The sequence below is a fragment of the Gavialis gangeticus genome, unplaced genomic scaffold (genome assembly GCF_001723915.1).
Source record: "Gavialis gangeticus isolate Ggan-Ray unplaced genomic scaffold, GavGan_comp1, whole genome shotgun sequence".
Taxonomy (NCBI): domain Eukaryota; kingdom Metazoa; phylum Chordata; order Crocodylia; family Gavialidae; genus Gavialis; species Gavialis gangeticus.
The window spans coordinates 7,969,513-7,974,839 of NW_017729009.1; the positions used below are offsets into that span (position 1 = coordinate 7,969,513).

At 52.0% G+C, this 5,327-nt stretch overlaps 1 protein-coding gene across 1 annotated transcript in view; it reads left to right on the top strand.

The window, feature by feature from the left end:
* Positions 1 to 3,364: 3,364 nt before the first annotated feature.
* The window catches only part of CSE1L (chromosome segregation 1 like), a 41,346-nt gene continuing 39,383 nt past the window's right edge, over positions 3,365 to 5,327 (top strand). Inside the window, exon 1 of the mRNA XM_019509890.1 lies at positions 3,365 to 3,470. The gene's annotated coding sequence lies outside the window, so the exon portion shown is untranslated. The remainder of the gene's footprint in view (positions 3,471 to 5,327) is intronic.

Consider the following 5,327-nt stretch of genomic DNA (forward strand, 5'->3'; position numbering starts at 1 on the left):
TTCAGTGGTTAAAACTTGTATGAAACTATTTTTGCTGTATCCTGTTTGGAATATAACCATTCATGGGTATAGACTTCTTTTGGTCTCTCGTATGTTGAGTAGCAAATGCATGGAAATAGTGAGTTAAGAAGTGTAACAAAAATATATTTTTTTTCCCTTGGAGCTGACATGGAAAGACATTTTTGGCTAGTCAACCACTCATTCTGCTCATTATTAGCAGTGGCTTAATTAACCCAGTGATTTCCCAACCTTTTTAGACTCAAGGCACCTGAGGGCTGGGGACCGGGAGGGATGCTAGCTATTAGTGAAATTTAAACTCTTCACTACTGAAATAAAACAATTCTTGTGTTATAAAGAACTGAGACCAAAAGAGGTCAGAATGCCTTTGACACTCTGGATTCTTATTTTAGATCTCTGGTGACTCATGTGTAGGCATGGCAGTTGCATACTTAATATTGCACAGCATTCCCAAAATGATTTAATGGTTTCTTGGTTGCGAATCACTGACTTAACCATTAATATAATGGAAGGGTGCTAAACCATCCATAATTTAAATCATTTAAAATTTATGGAAGTCTTTACCTTTTTTTTAGGATGTTCCATGTAGGTGGCAGCTTCTAAAAAGTACATAGAGGAGCCCACTATTCATGTTTCATTGAATTTGGACAAAGGCCACACTACTAGTAAAATTCCCTGCAACTCTTTTCTACGAAGAGCAAAAAAGTGCAAGTTCTTACTTATTAAGTTTGCATAAGAGGTTTCCTCTCCCAGGCTTCATTTCCACAGAGCAGTCTGTGAGGAAGGGCTGGATGGTAATGCCTGTTAATTCACTAATCAAAAAGTCTGCTTTCTTGATCAATACCCTCTTCAAATTACAAAGCTCACTAGAACTGTCGTTTTTTTTTTGTTTGTTTGTTTGTTTTTTTTTAGGGGCCTGGCATGTTGGGATTAGGCAAAACCTATTTCCTCTAAAGGTGGCCTGTAAATAGCAGATTCCTGCCTGCTCCTCTAAAATTTTAGCAAAATGAGTAGTTTGTTTTTTACTTTTTAACATGAAATACAGATGAAGCAGTAATTGAAACAAACACCAGCTGATTAATTTATGGTTTTAAAATAACCCTTGGGCACAATTCTAATATTACAGAAGCTTAAGTCTGGCTGTCTGTAACACTTTATTCGCACTCTGATTGGCTGATGGAAACAGTCGATCAGAGCGTGCCAAGCATGGGGGACTGCTGCCATCATTTCAAAGCCGCACCAAGGACCAGACAGAGGGTGGGGGGAGCAGAGGTCAGCGCTGCAGACCTCGACTTCCTCACCCCACTCCCTGCAAGCGGCACCAAGGACCGGATGGTGCATGGGGGAGCCAAGGCTAGCAGTCTGGCCTTGGCTCCCCACCCTACTCCCTACAAGGGGTGGAACAGCAGCAACATGGGACATTAGGTGGCGGCATGCCATTGCAACCCCCCTCCGTCATTCTTGATGGGCGATTGGCTAGTTGTAATATAAAATTGTTTCTCTCCTCCCCTGGGACAGGTAGAGATCTTGTCTTAAATCTACATCCATATTTTGTAGTTCTGCTACAGTTGCAGCAAAACACTAGTTTTAAGGGTTCTCAGTTTAAACTCTTCCAACTACATTGCTTCATATAAACACCATGTAAGCTTAGGTGCAGCCGTAAGGCAGATAATATGCATTTTTGCCAAAAGTACAAATTCCTTACCTAAATTTTCTAATTTTTTGTTGATTTCCTTTTCTTGCCCAAGCAGGAAAAAAAAAAGTCACGGCTTTGAGAATAAAGGAAAGTATCTTCGTCACATAAAGTAAGAATTAAAAGGTTCCATACCAACCATGTTGCAATATTAGAAGAATCACAATGGGTATATTACAGTAGACTGTCCTTCATCAGTATGTCTTCAACATGTTGTCCTATTAAGAGAATGCAAAAGCCTATGCATAAAAATTATTGTGGCTTGTCTTCTAAAACAGCATTGTTTTAGCTTAGTGATGCCTAGGGTCAGTATCACAGGGTGACTTGTTTTGCACTTCTCAGTTTATTATGTTATAAGGATTAAGTAGTCTTTACTGGAAAATAGCATTAGGGGAGACCTCCTGGTTCATAAAGCCCAGTCCCCTGCTATTGCAAGCACCCATGTACTATAAATTCCTCTTTAATCCTACTGGAAGGCTGTTCCAGAACATCCAATCTCTGTTAGCTAGAAACTTTCTCTTACTTTCCAGGCTAAATGTATTTATTAACCTCCTCAGACTCCATGTACCCCAGGGAAAGTTCTAGTTTTTAATTTAATTGCCATTTTTCTGTCGTAAAGATCTCCAAAAGACTGCAACTATGGATCTCTATTTGAAACCTCTATGTTTATCTTGTGAATCATGCTTGTAAATCCAACAGTACTAATATTGCATAGTACCTGTTGTCATTGTTGCTGAAGTCTCGGGAACTGTGGTGCCAGCAAAAATTACAGGTAGGAGATTCCAACACTAATCTTACCTTCAAGACTAATCGTAGACTCGGTTCAGTGGCGAAGATTTGGCCAGGTTCACTGTCTACAACTGCCGTTCTAACACGTTTTGGCCTAACAGGTACATCAGACCAAGTGTTTAAAAGCGTTTGTGCCTGTAGCAAAGTAGGTGGCACACTACGCAGAGTGCCCTGGGCTGCTCGCAGAGGTTCTCCATTTCCAATTCAAAACAAATGATACGTACCCTCCCACCTGTGCTTGTTACGCAGCCTGGGCTGGGTGTTCCTGTTCCAGCCTAATCCTAGTACTAATCCTAGTAGAACCCTCTCCCACTCCCATCTGTCAGCAGGAGCAAGCACCTAGCCCCTACACCAAGTTTTGCAGAGTGTGGCTCAGGTTTGCCTCCTCCCGCCACCGCCTTAGCAAAGCGTTTGCGGGAGCAGTACATATTGGCCAGTACCCCCAGGATGCCTAGAGCCTAAAACACTCCCTCCACAGGGGTGCCAGGCACCCCAGGGTGCTGTTTTCCCGGTTGAGAAGCACTGGCTCGTGCCTCTGCTGTGCTTGAGCTTTCAATAGCAAGAGGGGGGCAAAAGTGGCGCTGGTTCCTGTGGCTGCACGGTGACCTGCCGGGATGTCCCGAAGGCGCCGGGCTCCGCTTCCAGCCCGGGCGGCGGAGGCTGCTCCCGCTTGATGCCTGCAAACGAAACCAGGCCAGCACGTGTATCGCCTCGCTAGTGGTAACTTGCACGTGGGCGACCCCAAGCCCCGGGTGCATTGTGGGAGGCGGCCAGGGATTGGCCGGGGCTCCTCTGGAGGCAGGAGGCCGCGGATTGGTTCGAGCTGGGCGCGTTCCAGAAGCTGGTCGCCGATTGGCGCGTAGGGCTGTGCTGCGTGATGCGGTCACCGCGCCGGCGCCGCGCCCTCTCGCTGAGGTTTGAATGTGAAGCGGAGCCGGAGCGCTCGGAGCCGCCGAGGGGGACGTGTCAGGTGAGACTGAACCGCGCGGCGCGGGGAGGGGGGGCCTCGGCGGCGTGACTCTCCGGGTGCCATCTCCGACAGCCTCCGCCACCCGGCCCTGCCCCTTGGCCCGCACCCGGGGCCCGCGGCGCAGGGGGAGGCGCACACAACCCTGCTGTCATGGCGCGGGCCCGCCTCTTGCACTTGGGCCCACGCCCATTGGTCTGTGGGTCGAATGAGAACGCAAAGCGCCTTCGCGATTGGCCCGCGCCGCTGTCAGTCGGGGGCGCGGTAAGTTAGTGTGGCCTCACGCGGGGGGCTGCTTCAGGTGTTTTCCCCCAGGCCTGGAGCCCGCGGGGCCCGTTCCCGTCCACCCATCCTCCGGGTGGGCTCCCTGTGGGGGGCAGCGCCGTGCTCGGCCTTGCCCGCTCCCCTCACACACTGCTTAAATTCAGCAGACTTCCCGCACCCCAGCTTGGGCCTGGCCTCCTTCATCTAAGGGCCTCCCTGGGCCGTTGACAGCGAGGAGGGCGGGTGTCGCCCCAGGGAGCGGACGGGGCCAAGGCTTATGCAGGGAGGAGAAAGCCGTGCTGATAGAGGGAAGGCCCGGTCCAGTGCTAGGGGCAAGGCAGGAGGGAATGTGGGGCCTCCCCTTCCCCTTCTCCTTGCATTAAGGCTGGCTAGGAACGAAAGCAGGGTCCTAAAGACATGGCGCAAGTCATGAAACCGTGGCCTTGGCAGGGAGACCCCTCAGATGGTCGGCTGTAAGACCCGCGTGCACCACCCTGCGTTCAATGCCTTTGTGTTTCTGTTGCCCATCCAAAACGAGGACAGGCGATGGCAGCTCTGCTGAGGAAGTCAACCCACTGGCTTGTTATTTTGAGAGAAGGTCGAGATGCAGGAGTGGGGAGCAGGGTTTTAGTAGAGGTACGCCGATGTATCAGGTCGGCACCGATAACAGGAAGATTTAATGTTATCGGCAACTGGCGTCATTTGGCCAATAACGTCACTGATAAATGCCGCATGCGTGTCTGCAGCTGCAGCATGGATGCAGCTAGGAGAGCGGCCCGGCAGCTTGCAGGGCAGCATCCGGCCAGTATGTCTGCAGGGGAAGGGGCCTGGGGGGAACAGATAGTGAGGGAGGGAGGGAGGGAGTGGGGCAGGTGCTGCCCAGCCGAGGTGGTGAATGCAATCCTGTGGGCGGATCGTCCGGGAGGCACAGGGGGTAGGTTGACAGGGGGTGACTCCCCACTGTTCCATGCCCCCCAAGAGAGGCATGGGGGGTATGTGCCCCCCCCTGGATTTGTGCATGGAGTGAGGGCTGGCTGCCTGCTACAGACTCGGGATCAGGGCTGTGGCAGCCTCTTCTTGGCAGTGGGGGGAGGGGGCTGGGCTGGGGCTGCCCTTGGGGCAGGTAGGGATGGGGTGGGCTCAGTTGCGTGGGGCAGGTGGTTGCAGCGCTGGGAAGGGTGGCTGCAGGAGGGCTGTGGGGAACTTTGGGGTGGCTATAGCCTCCCAACCCCATCCCTGGGCCACCCCTGCTCGGGGCACTGTGCTCTGCTGCAGCTGAGCCTGCCCCACCTGGAGCACAGCCCCGGCCCAACTGCTCTGCTGAGAAGAGGTTGGCACAGTCCCTGGCCCTAAGCCTGTAGCAGGCAGCCCACCCTTGCCCCGTGCAAAATCTGGGACAGGGTATATGCCCCTCATGCCTCTTCCAGAGGTGCACCCAGTGGTAGGGCACTGCTGCCCATCCTTCTCCACACCCCCTGGATGAGCTACCCACTGCTCCATCTCATGCCCCACCCCAGGGTTGCATTCACTGCCCTGCCTTGGCAGTCCCTGCCCCACTCCCTCCCTCATTGTGAGGGCCTTGGTCTGCTCCCCCTA